General features: G+C 39.3%; 1 long non-coding RNA gene across 1 annotated transcript; it reads left to right on the top strand.

Annotated features, from left to right (window-relative positions):
• Positions 1–6,459: 6,459 nt before the first annotated feature.
• LOC138017081 (uncharacterized) lies at positions 6,460–11,886 on the top strand. Its single transcript, XR_011125926.1, has 3 exons — positions 6,460–6,689; positions 7,063–7,120; positions 11,495–11,886. It is a non-coding gene; the product is annotated as an uncharacterized lncRNA (long non-coding RNA).
• Positions 11,887–17,500: the final 5,614 nt, after the last annotated feature.

Below are 17,500 nucleotides of genomic sequence, written 5' to 3' on the forward strand. Positions count from 1 at the left end.
AAGATTTTATATTTATGGGGTTAAGTGTTAAAGTCTGTAAATTTATTATTTACAGACATTTTATGAAGTCTGTAAATGGTCCAAATTTTCCAGTGGTAATTCGCTCAATTAGAAATCGATTTGTTTAGTGCTTTGCCCATACGAAGCAATAAGTAAGAGTAACCGACTTGCACTTATTGAACCTATTCTTCCGTAGCTTGAATCGATGCTGCCTTACTTAAAATTTATTTGGTTACAATGACGCCATCAATATTTCTACTTGTGTATTATGTTACCATTGAGATTGTCCATATCACGAAAAGGACAGAATATACCTGAGGTTAAGAGTAATCTTAATCCAATAAAAAAAGAAATGCCCACGATGTTTAAATTTACTTTATTTGTGGATATTTGGTATTTCCTCCTGTCATCATTTTCTTCTTCTCTAAGGGAGAATGATCATCGCATTTGAGAGGCCAACTTAAGGAACTAAAGTTTGAATTTCTTGCTTCAGCGCAAGAAGACTTGACACCTTTTTACCGTGCGCTTGCGCTAAACTTCACCACATGAGCTTTCAAGCCAGCTCGGAACTGGTCATTTGCGCCTGCTCTTTAAATCTCGTTGAAGACGAAAGAATAATAATGAAATATGTGAAATTCGAGTATATTGAAATACGACTTGTTGGAGCGAGACTGCCGGATTATCGGAAAGGGGATGGGCTCCCAGATGGCTTAATAACTGTGCAATCGCACAGTAATGCTTCGCGTCTCGTCAGTTCAAACCTGTGTTTTTTAGGCTTTCTCTGACGGTGAATGAAGGGGTAGTTTCTAAAGAAACTGTGGTGCTGCGTCGGTGGGGAAGTAGTATACAAAAATTTGGTTTATCAACGGAGTTGATAATGTAAATTGACCACCGTACAGAGATTCTCTGTACGGTGGTCAATTTACATTATCAACTCCGTTGATAAACCAAATTTCTCTGACGGTGCCTGCTTAAGCTCCTCCTACCTAGGGGCGTTCTTAATCACTTGTGATCGTCATAATCATGACCCGACGTTAAAATTAAATGGATTTCAAATATTTCGCCACCACCATTTTTTCTGCCTTCAACGATTCAACTCCTTCCGATGTGATATTTTTCTCTACTCGAATACAAATATTGGAACAACTACGTACAATGTTTGGGCTGCTGTATTAAAAACAATTACAGAATGCAGCCGGGGCCGCTTGGACGCGCTGCGATGTTGAATGCCACCGCCGTCCCGTAGTTGACTAGGGAAATAAGAAAAGAAGAAAACAAAGGAAAGAAAAAAAGAAAAGGACTGGGGAAAGTGTTTGCCACCGAAGTCGGCGGTCACGTAGTTAAATAAAAAGACTTTAGAAATGGAGTTAAATGGACTACTACCGCAGACCTGAAGTAAATGAAGAAGAAATCGGGAAAAGGAGATAAAGGAACTATTTTAACTCTGTTTGGCTTGGAAAATAACGCAATCCAAAAAGTAAAGTCAGTTTATTGCTCCCGCAGTGAGTGAGCCTGTAGCGAACGAAAGAGGCAGCTCGCTACTCGGAAGAAGAACACATTTTTCTTCGAAACGCAAGGGATTGTGGTCAAAGGCGCAAGGAATTGCAGTTATGCTCTATTTTTCATTTCTCTTCTGGGGGTGTCCTGAAACCCTGTAACGCAACAAAAAAATAAATTCGAAATCGTTCAATGAAAAAAGCCAAGATCTTGAAACGTTGTTGGATAAAAAACTTTGAACCACCTCTCCAATTCTCAGGACTGTGCAGTGCATCGTTTCTGAGTTATTTGTCGAAGGGTTTCACGCAACTTTATAGAGTTTTGTATGTGCACGCCAAGTAGCCTGCCAAAATGGCTGCCGGTAATCAACGAAAATATCTGTAGTTCACTTTGTGATGAATGCGCTTACTTTAGCTCATGAGATAAAATACATGTGAATGAACACATCTTCTAATTTACTTGAAAGGCTCAAACTGCTGAGATTCATAGGGACAGACATTTTTCCAACCAAATAGCTTTGTATCATGGTGTCACGCAACGTGAGGTCATCGTTAACCTCCCGGTTTAGATAAAACTTCAGAAGACCTTGCGATTGATGACGTCACTGAGAAAACCATCTATTGCTTTCTTTCTTCTCTCGAGGGGTCCAGTTTGATGGTCCACGTTTTGTTCAGTGCCTGCTCAAGACCTATTAAAATCTCCCATTCAATTCCACGCTCAAACCGCCGTTAAATTACCGCAAGCATAATTTCAACATATTCCTTCCCCCCGGCAGCATTTCTACCATTTAGGTAAACGAGTTAATAAGTTTTAAGTTATGACTGATTTATTTGGCATTTTGTATCCCAACGTTTAAAGTTATTTCTAGATTACCGCTGTTTAATGTGAAATGGCGAGTTCTGTGGGAATGAAAATATAAGACATGCACATTGTGAGGTACGGGACTGCGGTGGCGTCGGGTTGCACGACTGTGGGACTGCAGTTGCAGTGTATTTTATAATGAATGTAAATGGCCATGTATTCTGTAATCTAGCCATCTCATAAGCTCTTACATTCGCTTGAAGGCGCAGTTTAAAAACTGTGATTGTTCAATATTGTGCTTTGTGGGAGAGAGCAGCTGAAAAATTTGCGTCGTACCTGCGGAGTAAATTGTCGACAGGTTGTTTCCCTCCGTAGGAAATTTCGTAGTTCAGACTCATTAGCTAGCAGAGACCTCACCAAAAGAAACTGGGCTTAATTAATTAACTGATTTGACTGAAGCGTAAAACAACGTTAACTGAGAAACCATATGTGGCTAGACGAAAACAAAAAAGATGGATTATCATTCGATTATCATTCGCTCCTTTTTCAGCGCTCTCTTCGGCGGGTAGCACTATTTCATTACAGCACTGTGATGTGTGTTTCTAGCGAGAGAACTTCGCTTAACAACTTTCGTTGAACTGCTGTATTTCTACGTAAGTTTATTTTAACGTATGCGGTGAGCTGTAAGAGCAAGTGGTCGATTAGCAGTTTGCCACTTTCGGCATAAAAAAAATGGAATACAAAAAGACTTAATTGAATAGCCTATCAATCACTTAATTAAACTCGTGTGTCGATGAACTGGTAAGTCAGCGCCAAAACAAATAATCTAAAAAGGCAAATAACCAAATGAAAAATGAAATTGACAAAAGTGCCCTGAAGACGCTCCCAGAAGAAGACTTCCGAAATAAGCCACTGTCGTTCTTTAAACGCCATTCAAAAGTAACAGTGACACGCCTTTTCACGTCAGTTTCTCACAATTAGAAAACCCTGTGAAAGCCCGGCATTGAAATGAAATCACTCTCTAACGGAGGTGTTATACTTATCAATTACCTTAAACTTTTTCTTTCAAAGAAAAGATCTTTAATAATACATGCATATCCTTTCGTCTATACCCTTAAGGATGTTCTTAAATTATTGCCACTGTTCCAAATTCTTATCTCTTCCAAATGGGAAGCCATAGCGGGAAATATTTAAAGATTATTTCATCCTTCAGTGGTTTGTTTTACTTTGTTTCTTGAGCACATTTTGCAGCAGGGTGGTAGAGGCAAATCAATTTTCGCACTGAACAAATTGTCATCTTTCTGTTTCCATCATCTAACTATGTTTCCGCATATAAGTAGTTCGAATGAAAAGGATAACCGCGGGAAGCATACCGGTCACTGTTCGACCCATTTTTGCAACAAAAGTCATTCAATTTTGTGTCATCAACTTCGGCCAAAGAATGCCAAGTTTATCATTTTATGCTTAGGCATAAACGTATAAAGGGACTGAAAAGACGCTGTACTTTATTTTATATTTTTTCTGTTGTAGTCTGTAAAGGAAATTTTCACTGCAAAAACATAATTGATTAGGCACGGACTTCAAAGGTATGAGATCAGTTATCTACTGAGGAAAGTATGGTGATACATGAATTCGAAGTAAATTTCACATCAAATTGGTTGGCTACTGGGTAGCAGCCACCAATTGCTTTATGGTGTGTCTGGTTCTCGCGAAGATTTGACTTTAATATTATGAATAAGTGAAGAAAATTAATCGCGAACACAGAAGGATCTTACACGAGACTATTGCGCCTCCGAAGTAAAAAAATCTCAATTCTGTTTGAAGCGTTCATATTGGGGATTGAAAATCTACACAAAAGAGATAAGTCGTTGTTAGTCAGTGAAAAACGTGCTTCTCTTTATCAGGGCAGCTGGCCATATTCAATAACGTAATGCTATATAAGTATGAGAGACGGCGTATATTTCAAAATCTGACAAACTCTTCGTGACAGCGTCCAGCAGTGAGCCACAAGTGTTTCCAGTTCAACTTTACAACTGTAGTGGGTCTGGTGTCCAAAACGGTAACATATAAGAAAACTTACACTTATATTTGTATTTGTAAACATTTTTTCTAGCATTATACAATACAGTCACATATAAATATATTTATAAATGTGCGCTCGGCAAACTTCTAGCTGCCATCTATGGTTCCTGGGCGTATCATGACAATGTCCTAAATGCAGTTTTGTTTTCAAGTTATTTCGTGCAGCCTTTTTTATATCGTTATTTAGAATTGGATAGAAAATAGAGAAAGCTCCCTCATGGGATGAAGATACAGCAATCAGTGATTATTTATGTTAAACGGTGAATTCAATTCATTTCCGTCTTCGTTTTTTTTAAAGTTTTATTTGTTCTTTCACGAAAGTCTTTGTTAGATTTTTACGGGATAAACGTCTTATCTTGGGAAATTCATTCCAAACGTTTTTAGCCTAATATTGAAATGGCGTCCTTCCATAAATTATAGCTCTTTTCATATATACTCGTTGCGTTCCGGTCCATTATTTAGTACCCTTAAAGAGCTTTACACAATCAGATGTTACCTTATCAACTTCGAGCGTCAAACAGCAACACCATTTACAGGAGAGTCATCTGTGCCTGAGCAAATTTAAATATTGTTTTTCGTGTAACATGTATTCACTTATGCCTAACTGTCAAAGGCTTTTCATTATCACATGCAGTTCACTGCTGTTTATCAAATACTGCCTTTCAGAGCAATCACATTCGTTTTAATACACAAACCATTTGAGGAAATTTTTGAGCGCGCAGAATTCGTGGCGATCTTGAATATCATTATTTTAGTTCAAGTTTTTACTAATTTCTGTAGATTTTTCTGCCAGGAACTTAAGCAAAATATGACGGTAGAATGACATAAGCCTGCTCTTTCTTTGATAAAGTAATGCAAGTTTTCTTTGGCTGACGAGCAAGTTGCTTTTTCTGAAGAACATGGCCGTCGTGTGTCTATTTGACGGCTGCCTTTGCGCGTCGGCCGCCATGACATGAACAAGTAAATCACGATATTTCCGGGAAAGCCGAGAAAGAAAGGTCTTTTTCCCTGTGCCAAAAATGAGCGGAAATTTCTATCTGTGTCGCTAAGTGCAAAAGTTACAGAATAAAGTAAATTTCAGACCACTTTTTATAAACCATATGCCTCGTTGAATTAACATGAAAATGACAAAAGGGATAAAGCAAAGAATTAGGCTCAACTCCAACCCATTCTTTAAACTAATTACTTTTTTGCCTTCGGCATTACTGTGTATATATGTATTCCGGTTTTCTCTTCTTCAAAAAGCCGCAGCAGCATTATACCATTTCCTTTGAGCATGCCAGTCTTTACCTCGCTATTGTTTGTTCTTATACTTCGCCTGATTTTGGTGAAATAAATTCATTGAGTCTTCTTAATGTCAACTAATTAAGTTGTCTGAAAGCTTGAGTGGTAGTTGTTGCACTTAGAAGCATCGTGGACTAACGAGAAAAAGAAAACCATGCTTTAACTAAATTACCGGGTTTTTTCATTCAACAGAGTAAGAATTTTGTGTTAGTAAACTTTTTGCTTCACAAAACCTGGTGGAAATGTACAAAATATATTGACGTTTGATCACGGTTTTGGCAATGTAATGGCACGATTTCTTGCCGATAGCAAAGCCTATGGGAAGTAAAGTATCGGTGACGACGCTTTTGTTACCGTCAAAACCAGTTCAATGTGAACATACAGTATCCCAAGATTCCAAGACTTCGAAATTGATTTTGAAGGGTAGGTTTTTCCTTGAGGATGTTTACGAAATAATTTCTTTTTTTGATAACGTTGTTTTCAGGCAGTAAACGACTTAAAGGGAACTTTCTATTAATCAAGGCCAATTGAGGGAAAATCCTGTCGCTTTACATGCAAATAAGCGCTGCAACAAGGTCTTTGGCGCCAAAATATTCCGTTTGGAAAATGAGAAATACGTCAATTTCAACTGAGGGAGATAAGTGACCTGCATCGTTAAGAATTAAGGCAGCCAGAGGAAGCAATTGACATTATAGTCACTGACATTGTTTTTTGATCTTTGGCAACCTATTCTTATCTTGTTGCCGTTTGTTTTATATCATCATGAGCTCCAAACAGGTGCGAATTTTTCGTTTGCATTTTTTGTGTAGCTACTGTTTAGCATTGACGACACTGAAGCAATAGCACAATCATATCAAAGGGACTCGGCTAAATACAGCGGATGTTGATCGTGGGTAAAAACGGCTTCAAATAGTTCCGCCACCGACTCACACTTTCCTATAACAATAGAGAGTAGGCACGCAAATAAAGCTGAAACACAAAGAAAGTGGACGACCGATTTGAAACAACAAACCGCTCTGTCAAAGGCAAGTCATTTCGATCCGTCGTTGAATATTACGCATACCACGTCCAGTTGCTATTCGTAGTACATTTCGTTTTGAACTTTAGGTATAAGCCAGTTTCAAAGTACTTTTTCATTAAATGAAACAGCACGATACCGGGCTATAGAGTAAGCAGTTGAACATTCGCGACTGATAATTATGCTTAAGTCGTTTTGCCCGCTGTTTTTACATCTGGAGGGGATTCTTATTAGCAATGGCTCCTGTTATGTTTAAAGAATTTATCTTTCTCGAAAGAGTAAAACACTACAGGCGTATCGACCGATAACGAACTCAAAAATTCTGCACACTCCGGGAGAATTGTAATTGACTGTCTTCTTTTTTTTTTGCAAACGCAAAGGACCCGATACTTAACAACACAGGATCAAAATACCAGACAACCTTGGAAAAGATCAAAGGTTTGAGTTTACAATTACTGTTGAAACTTCTTAATATATCTATGGCTTATGTATTTGCACGGTCATTCTCTGGGTGGCTCTTTTTGAAGAGACGCTTTTACAACTAAGTGTGTCAGAAAAAGCTGCTCAATTACTTCTCAAATGCTGTTTTTGTTCATGGTTATCAAATATTATGCATGCTCGTCTTTGAACTGGATTCAAATACATCCACTTTTATTCACTAAAAGCGCGAGAAATCATTTCCACAGTTCAAAGAAAATTAAGATAACTCTCAGAACTAGCGGAAAGAAATCAAAACCATAAATTCAAAAATACACGTACTGACATTTGATCAGTTCTGAGAGCATATGTCTTTCCAGAGAGATAGCAAAATATGACTCAGCTGGTTTATTTATTTATTTATTTTATTTAGAACCCAGTTTTTCTTGCCATTTTTATTACTGACAAGTTTTATTATCTGCCGTTGCGTACGGTGATCGATCTTTTCTTTCCAACGCTTTTCTTTTCACAAATACCATTGTACAACGCATTTTAACTTTGCAATATAAGGGCCGTTTATACAAAAGAAAATAAGCCGCGGCCAGACTACATAATACGCGAAAGGAACTATTTATACGAGTATAAACTCCCTGGCCAGGATAAGCCGCGGCTTGAGAAAGCCGTGAACGTAGATTTTGTACCATTTATACAGGGTGTTCGCGGCTTACGTAAGCCGCGGCTTATTTTCTCTCGTACAAACGGCCCTAATGACAACCTTGTCTGCTAAAAAAAAAACAAAAATAAAAATAAAATAAAACTAGTGTGTACATGCGTGAACATGGAGAGTTCATCAATGACACCAAATTAATATAACATGCCAAGTTGTCTATATCACTTAATAGAGAAAAACTTTCAATCGAATCCAAATCATAGTCTTCAAATTTTCCTCAGTAACAACTTAACGTGCTACTCAGCACTTGGCCTTTTAGCTCAGTCAGTAGAGCAACGGTGGGTAGGATACCCAGTCAGGACAAATATTTTTCTATTTCCTTGGGTGATCCAAAAAAAAGCTTCCTGATGATGTTGGTCAGCATCCTTCACTTTCTCAGAAGCGTTAGGCCTCACTTGATTTCTGTGCCATCAATGTATTTTGTTTCCACGAAAAACTAACTTTGTATCCTATTGAACCGCTTTGTTTGGCCCAGTTCTTTAGCTCAAGACAAAGCTTTCGTACTCAGACAATTGAAAATTCCTTTTTGAAGCCATGTTTACCCTCGGGCTGTCGAATGTTGTTCTTAATTTGCATACAAAATAGAAAAGATTTTTAATTTATAATTTATTAGTTTCAATTTCCTTGTTTTTCAGTAGCTTTGACTTGACTTGTACTGTTATGTATAATATGGTCCCTTTTTATGCGCTGACATTTATTGCTCATAAAGAACCATCAATAAGCTAACGCCTTTCAAAACAGGAAAAAGAATAACCATAAAATGCATTTAAATTCCGGCCATATCATGTTGCTGTGGTATTAGAATGAGGAGTGGCTGGGAAATAATCATCCCAGCACTCTCTGCTTGGCCGTTTCCGCACGGCACTTCAACTGAACGTGTGTAAGCCAAACAAGTCTCTAGAAATTTCGAACCCGAGAACTGCTTCCAGTCTCAACGTCCAACATATATCCACTCTGACACGACTCTGAGGATTTCAAGGAAATTGGTAATCCTTTTTCATTCTTTTTTTTTTTCTTTTGTTCATTGATTTTGAAGAACAAGACGAAGAGAAATGTTAAGCCTCAGCATGATGTCTGCATGAATAGCTCTGATCCGCTTTAATTGTTTTCTAATCGATATCCTCGGCTTTTTCCGTACAATTGCAGTCAGGGACCTATACTGTTCAAAAGCCCACTGAGAAGCAGCCGAGAAATCTCCACTACAAATTACAAGTGCAAAAGTAGCACTTCTAGTGACCGAATGAAACTTTTAGACACGAAAATGTTGAATTGAGTTCAGTGGTAAAACAGCAAACTGACCACCGTCGGGAGTTTGAATAGCTGACGTTTTAAGTTTTCCGTCAGTGCTTCATCACAGGCAATTAAGAAATCGTGGGTTGCGGAGGAGTTTTCCATATCGGAGAGTGGAGAACCATTATTGGTCGGAGCACAGAAAGGTAAATTAGAGGAAGGAGGAATTCATTGATCCCATTGAGATAGAGGAATCGAAAAAAAAAATTGTTTGACATTTTCTTGGTTCCGTGCATGTTGCCTTGCGGTGTTGCGTGTTGCCTTGTGACAGACAGTAATGTAAATACAGCATCTGTACAAACGTCTAAGCGTTTAAGGTAATGATTTACTTTTCCTTCATATCCAGCAGAAATGGTATCTTTTAACAATGACCTGTCTTTTTTTTCATAAGAGCACGAGGCTACTCCACGATGTTCTCGGGTTGTGCTTAGCACATTTCGTTCGGTTTTAAATACTTTAATTAAACCTGTTTCTTCGGTCGGTTTCTTCTTATCTTCATATTATGGTATCAAATGACAGGCAAAAGACTTGATATACGGAAAAAGAATTAACTTACGCGCCACAATATAAAATAAAGCGGAAAAAAACGCGACAATTTTCCACTAGTTGTTAATTACTTTTTCGCATCCAAAAAAGTAGGTTTACTCAGGAGCCCACGACTCACGGGCTCCTGGGTTTCCTTCAAAACATCTTTCCGCCTTGATATGACGGAAGAAACTGAGCCTCATCTCCATGCAGCCTCCTTCAATATTCTTGGTTTTCATTCACGTGATCAACAGCCATGTTTTTCAACGAAAACAAAAGAAAACGTTTACATAATAATAGAGTTTAAATCCCGGAGGATTGGGTAGGGACACGAACATGGCCGCCGTTTCTATGTTTAGGGGCACTAACTTGGCGGCCTTGACGCCATGTGAAAACCAAGAATTGATTGGCTGCGACCACGCTTTCCGTGAACCTCCAAATAATACAAAACGCTTATTTTTTTGGCTGTCTATTTCTTTATCTACTTATTTATGTATTTCTTATTGATTAATTGGCCATTTGCCTTAAACACATATTACAACTGAACGGATCAAGAAATACAATTACGGCGAGGAAGTTTCGAGAAGCCAGGGAGGCTTATAAGGAGGACTTCCTTTTATTGATTACAGCAAGGTTTAAATAAAAACGGGAAAAAAAGAGTCAAAAAAAAAAATGTTAAAAAAATGAAATTAAGGGCAATGTTACGAAACTAACAGGATGTACCTGTAAATAGGTTGATCACATTTCACATCTTCATTACCATGAGGGCGTGACCCATCCAAGGAATGGTTGCATCTCCATACTGGGTCAGGTTTTTCATGTGCTCTATATTTATTAGTTATTTTGTGAAAGAATAAGGTAAGCTTTAAGTGCGTGTTTGGAAGTTCTTAAATTATTAGGTTGAGTTATCGAATAGGGTAACGAGCTCCACAATTTTGGACATTGGTACAAAACAGTAAATTGTTTGATGTTTGTTCTGCAACCGCGAGAACGATATGACTCAGCATTTCGGGTGAAGTAATTGTGAAATTGGCTTCCAGTTTGAAATGCGTTTTGAAAAGAGCAAGGCAGCATTCCACGGTGGATCATGTAAGTAAACAAACCAACATGAAATGACTGTAAACTATAAATATATCCAGAATACTGAGTTTTTGAAAAAAAAAAAAAGGTTTCCTTGGAGCCCTATAATCTGCAGCTAATATTTTCCGGGCAGCTCTTTTCTTTAACGAGTAGATTCTAGTAAGATTTATAGGGTATGTGGAACTCCGTACTGCATTTAGGTAAGGTACGGATAAACTAAAGAATAGTATAGCTGAAGTAGTGACTTACTAGGTACGTAAATCTTGCTTTGTATAACATTCCTATTGTTTTAAAGAGTTTTGTACAAATGTAGTTGTGTGTTTTCCAAGCAAAATGTTAGTCATTGTGAATGTCTTCTGTCAGGAGCCCATAAACAGGAGCGAACAACTCCCATGCATACAACGCCACTATGTCACGGCGTTTCTACGGACCAATCTATTTTTAGACTACCTTTCACGCCAAAAAACATAGGCATTTCCGTTTTGGTGACGCTATGACGTCAAGTTAGTCTCTTGTGATTGGCCGTCAGGCTCCTGCGATAGTCTCATTTGTGCAAAATTCAATCTAAAACAGATCAGTCTGCAAAAACGCCGTCACAGGAATATATATAGGGCTGTTGTTCGCTCCTGGGCTCCTGCTTCTGTACAACGTACAGAAGGCATTTGGTTTCAGAAACGTTTTGGGAGCCGGCGTTCACACCGGAAGGAACGCAAATGCGAAGCTGTTTTCACTAACTCCTAATCTTGATCGTGTTGTTGTCTCGATTTCAGATGGCGCAGAAAATGGCAAATATTGCAGTTGCACTATTGGTTATCTGTTCACTCACATCGCTCATCTACGGAATCAAAACACCTCGGCCTGCTTTCAACATAGAGGCTTGTAACACTTGCTGCACCAGTTGTTACAGTGATTGTTTTTTCACTAGTTTTATTGATAGTGAAGACGAATTCCAAAGATATTGCGAGGATCCTTACACTCAATGCACAGATTTATGTGATCAGGAAGTTGCCTGCTCGACAAATTGTTGGTGGTAACGCATCCAAGACAAAGAGACAGCATAAAGAGTTTTAAAATTGAACAAACCAAATAGAGCAACGACTATCGGCAGTTTTTACTGTCTTAATGTAAAATATTCTGCAAAGAAATAAACTTGGATAACGCCTAGATTAAATCAATTAAGTATCATAGAACACAGACCGGAAAATGTCTTGCTTTTCTTGCCGGGTTCAACGTCAGTATGTTTGAAAGGGGCATCGTATCGATAGAAAAGCCAACCCTTGCACACATGAGATATTGAGTTCGTACTGATTATTTGTTTTCGGCAACTAATTCATGAAACGGTAAACCCCAGGCCAGAATTTCCCTATTGACAAGATGTGGCGTGTTCCAGTGATTAGGATTTTCAATTTGCATGCGCATGCGCAAGGTGCCAATCCCGGTCTGACCACAAACATGGATTTGTGGGAGATTTGTGGTTCGGTGACCCCGAATTCAACTCCACCATTCTTTTTAAACAGCAACATGGTCGCCTCTTGCTAATTGAGGTTCATAACCATCTTCATTAAAGTTTGTTTCTTCCAGATTAATGAGGGGCACTCTCGCTTTCAACGACTCAACGTAAGCCTTTAATAAGTTCTTAGCATTTCTTCGTAACGGAAGTCAGACTTGTGAGAGCTTGGGAATCAACAAAACTGAGTGATTTTAGCACCTTCACTGTTATTATCAAAGAGTTAATATCACACCAGTGCTGGAGTGAAAAAGTGGAGTAAAATAAAGCGGAGTAACTGTAAAATGTACGGGGCGGGGGGGGGGGGGGGGGGGGGGGGAGGGGTTCAGCGGCTGTCATGGCGGCTGGATGTGTTTTCCTGAGCTGCGTTCTTTACATTGTATTTCTGCTTTCTTATGTTTGCTCACCACGTCCAAACAATTCACTACACCATTTTAGGGAAAAAGGATTGAAGTCGTCTGCTTTTTGTACCGCTATCCAGGGTTTTCCGTGGTAGTGTGATCACTCTTTTAGGAAACCGAGTCAACTTCTGCCGCCATCTTAGATAACTTGCACACCGTCGTAAGACTTTGCTAGCTTCAAGTTTGGCGTACTATCCCAACTCAGTTGCTGGGTTCCGGCTGATACGGCTTCTCTCTTGTGGCGACATTTCTCCCAACCCTGGTCCAGCTCCTAAATGTAATAAAAACTTATGTTCAGTCTTCCGAAGGAGTGTCGCACATTATCACCGAGCGGTTTGGTTTTATCAACGAAGTTGATAATGTAAATTGGCCACCGTACAGAGATTCTAAAATCTGACGTTTCGAGTGTCAGCCCTTCGCTCTGACGAAGGGTTAACGCTCGAAACGTAAGCTTTTAGAATCCCTGTACGGTGGTCAATTTACATTAGTATATACTCACTCCGTGATCTTGGTGTTTCAAGCAATCTGATTGGTTCGCTATCTCGGAGTAATTGAGCATTATTCACTCCCTACGGAGTGAATAATGCTTGATCCAAACAAAACAAAATGGCCGGCGTAAACTCGCCAGCATTTATGAATCGGAAGTATTGAAAATACAAGATGATGCTGTGCTACAGAAGACAAAGAAGGCCACAAAATTTGGCCTGAAAGTTTTCAAAGGTAAGAGAACAGTTCATACTTTTGCCAACCAGTGTTTGACTCCGTTTTTCCAGATAATTATTGGTGAAAATTAAACAATCTTCACGCCAACAATTTGTTTCACTCGCCCACCAAAACGAATTTCTTAGTGAAATCGAGGAATTAAAAAAATGTTTAAGAAAGTTCCACGTGGTTGCAAGGAAACAAGACGGGTCATTTAGACAACAAACTAACGCTCACCTCAATTAGAGCCACCATTTCATGAGGATCTTAACAAGCAGACTTTCGACTTAGATTGCTGATTTAAACGGTGCTAAATGACCATTTTGCTGTTTGTGACGAGGATTTTAACGAAGGTTATTTAGATGTTTGAAGCTTCTGTAAACACTTTCGCGCATGCTTTGTGCCGCTTGCACGTTTTCCACGCATGGATTGAGATGACAATTAAATCGACTTTGGATGGTTTTTTCTGCAATTGTTGTTGAGATCACTTCGTGAGTATATACTAAAACAATTATTCTTTTCAATCTCGGTGAAAAGTGGCACCACTATTCTACCACTATTCACCTCGATTTCAAAGAATAATTGTTAATTATCAACTCCGTCGATAAAACCAAACTTCCCCACCGACGCAGCACCACAGTTTCTTTAGAAAATGCCCCCTGGATTCAATGCCATGTTTGCCTCTGTTGGTGTCACATCAAATGTGGTAAAGTAACACCTACACCAAACTTGCCTCCTTGACTGTCAGCTTCCCATGGAGCTGCCCTGCGTGTCTAACAACTTCAAAGAATCTGCCTTTTTCTGATAGTAGAAATCCCAGCTCCGATTTGGATCTTTCTTCAGACGCTGATATGAGTATTCTGAATGAATCCTCAGATAACATTAACATCCATTCACGTCGTCCATGTCCAACCAACACCATACCAAACTGCAGCCTGTCTACCTGTCAGCTCGCAGCTCCCCCTAACCATACCAAGGCATCTTCTAGCTTAAAGGGGATGATCATCAATTGCAACGGCCTCAAGGGTGCATCTCGTTTCTCTGAATTTGAGTTCTTCTTGACTTTCACAAACCTGAAATCATCCTCGGCTGTGAATCAAAGATTGACTGTGAAGTTCCAAGCTATTCAGTCTTCCCGCGCACCTATTGTGTTCAGAAAGGACCAAAATCGTACTGGGGAAGGTGTGTTCCAGGCGATTAAGTACGAAATCGTTTGCGAGGAAAAGCCTAACTTTGGAAAAGATTGCGACATCCACTGGTCATTATTCAAGATCGGCAACTGTAAAACTCTGCACCTAGCATCTTGTTACAGATCACCAAATTCTCCACAAGATGTTTTGCAACAATTTTTAGATTCCTTTAATTGTGGCTTCGAATCCTCTAATCATCACCCTAACATAATAGCGGCAGGAGACTTCAACCTTGGAGATATTGACTGGTCCTCTGAGGTCCCATTTGCTAACAACTCAGTTACCTCGGCTCTACAAAATAGGCTGCTTCGTATTACACAGGACCTCTCCCTCAAGCAGGACGTGAAATGCGTTACTTGTCCAACATCTGGAAAAACTTTGGATTTTTTTCTTTAATCTTACCCAAACGTTATCTCTGATGTCCATACTATACCTGGGATGAGTGATCACCTGGCAATCCGTCTTCAAATAAATGTTAAAGCTTCAAGATCATTTAAGCCTCCACACAAGATTTTTTAATGCAAAAGAGCAGATTTTGATCGCTTAGGAAGTCCACGTCCGATTCTGCACAGAACTTGCTTCTTCAGCTCCACAAAACTTTGTTGTAGAAGATAACTGGTCCCTCTTTAAAACTACACTTACAAAGGCCATGGTTAATTACATTCCTCAAAGACGTTCTTCCATACAATTCAAGCTCCCTTGGATAACCCCTGAAATGCACGAAACGTCAAAATGAGAAAGCAAGATCGTTTGCATAAGAAAGCTCTCCACTACCAGGATCCAGACCACTGGGTGGCATTTAAGAAACAACGGATCGTCGTTTCAAGGATTGTTAAAGAATCTGGTGATGATTACTTGAACAGTGACAATGTTATTGGGGCAAGCCTTCAGGAGAACCCCAAAACATTTTGACCTTACGTCAGATCTTGTAAATCAGAGGACATTGGAATACCCCCTCTGCGATATGGTAATAACCTGCCGGTGCACTTCTGATAAAAGCAAACCTGATGCACTTAAGGACGTTCGCGCGAAAATTTTCTAACAATGATTTTTTTCTGCAAATTTTACCATTGAAAGATGATGAGTTAGTGATGTCAGAAATGCAAAAAAAATGGGGGGTCACCGACTTCGTTTTGAAGAGAACTTGCCCGGAAGAACACCCTATAGCTAAATCTGAAAAAATCCGGCTTCTTTAGCGAATAAGGCCACAGTGACTGTAAGCCCAAAAATATTGCTATTACAACGTTGAAGTGAAATGTTCTCTACCAAACTTTGTTCAAGTGGTCCCATCAAGTGAATTTACATAACTGTTGAGGTTCCTTAAAGAACAAGTTCGCATTTAGCGACGATACTTTGATGCGCCTTGCAGCCGCAAGATGGAAGGATTCTATGTCCCGAGGACAGAAATCTTTTTTGTTCATTTTTGGACAATGTGGAGATAATCTGTTTCTGAAAAGAAAAGTTGGGGTCACCGAACATCCAAGATCGTTAAATCCAAGCAAAGCTATAGCAATGGCCATTCCTGAAAAATTCAGGACTTCAACGTTGGACTTCAACGTTGAAGTCCTGAATTTTTCAGGCTTCTCTACGCAATTGTAAACATTGCGTTCATAACTGCGAAGATCATAGCTTCAATTGATTTCATATCCGCAGTTCATGATTCATTTCATATACCATTTCATCAGAGAAACGCGTTAGTTACGTAATTCATGCATAGTGTATGAGCGCAAAACAAAAGATTGTGCACGGTCATGGACTTTCCAACCTAAATCTTGGCATCTTTGTTTGCTTCTTTGATGTTTGCCGAGCTTCAAAACCAGTCCCTTCTATTAACTATGTGTAAGGTTACGGAACACATTATTTTGAGTAACACTGCAAAACACTTGGCCGCAAACAACATCCTGATCGATCAGCAACATGGATTTAGACAACGCTTCTCGTGTAAACCTCAACTTATTTCAGTAATCAATGACTGGGCTAAATGCATTAACTCGCGCTCACAAACCGACGTAATCTTTCTTGACTTCAGCAACGGTCTTTGACTCTGTACCTCATCAGCGTTTACTATTAAAACTTGATTATGGAATATGTGGAAAGACTGCGGCATGGATCAAGGCCTTCTTAGGCAATTATTCCCAAGTGGTGTCTGTAATTGGCACTCACTCCAGCCCTTGGCCTTTACCTTGTGGTGTGCTCCAAGGCTCAGTACTGGGTCCTGTTTTATTCTTATTGCATATAAACGATATTTCTGATCACATCCAGTCAACAATGCGTCTCTTTGCAGATAACAGCATTGTGTATTGAGAGATTAAGAACACTTGTGATCATGCACTGCTCTAGTAGGACTTAGCCAGCTTGAGTGAATGGGCTGAGACCTGGCAACTTTAACTTTAATATCACCAAATTTTACCATTTACGGATTACTAATATGGTTGTCCCCTTTACCTCATGAATGATATTGTTATTGCTAAATCAGCCTTCAACAAATATTTTGGAGTAACTATAACTCATAATCTTAATTGGAATCAACACTGTGATTGTAATCTAGTAAGGCTGATAGTACGCTTGATCTTCTGAGAAGAGTATTGTTGGATTGTTCCATAGATGTCAAATCCAAGGCACACACTACCCTTGTGCGTCCTTAAATAGAGCATGCTTGGTCTGTGTGGAACCCGTTTACTAAACGGAATATTCACCAAATCGAACTAGTTCAGCATAGAGCAGCAAGGTTCATCAAGTTTTTAGAGACTACTCAAATTTTAGTCAGGTTACTCCCATATTAAAACAGCTTGGTTGGGACACTCCTGAACAACGTAGACTTTCGTACCAATTACCAATGTTCTATAAATTCCAACAAGGTTTAGTTGGTATCTCCCTTCTACCTGAAGTATCTTCACAAACATGGGCTTCTCGAGCCCCCAATGCATTTCCTAAGTTACCTGCAACTACTGATATGTTTCCCTTCACAAATGGTAT

This window comes from Montipora capricornis, chromosome 9 (genome assembly GCF_036669925.1).
Source record: "Montipora capricornis isolate CH-2021 chromosome 9, ASM3666992v2, whole genome shotgun sequence".
In the NCBI taxonomy this organism is placed as follows: domain Eukaryota; kingdom Metazoa; phylum Cnidaria; class Anthozoa; order Scleractinia; family Acroporidae; genus Montipora; species Montipora capricornis.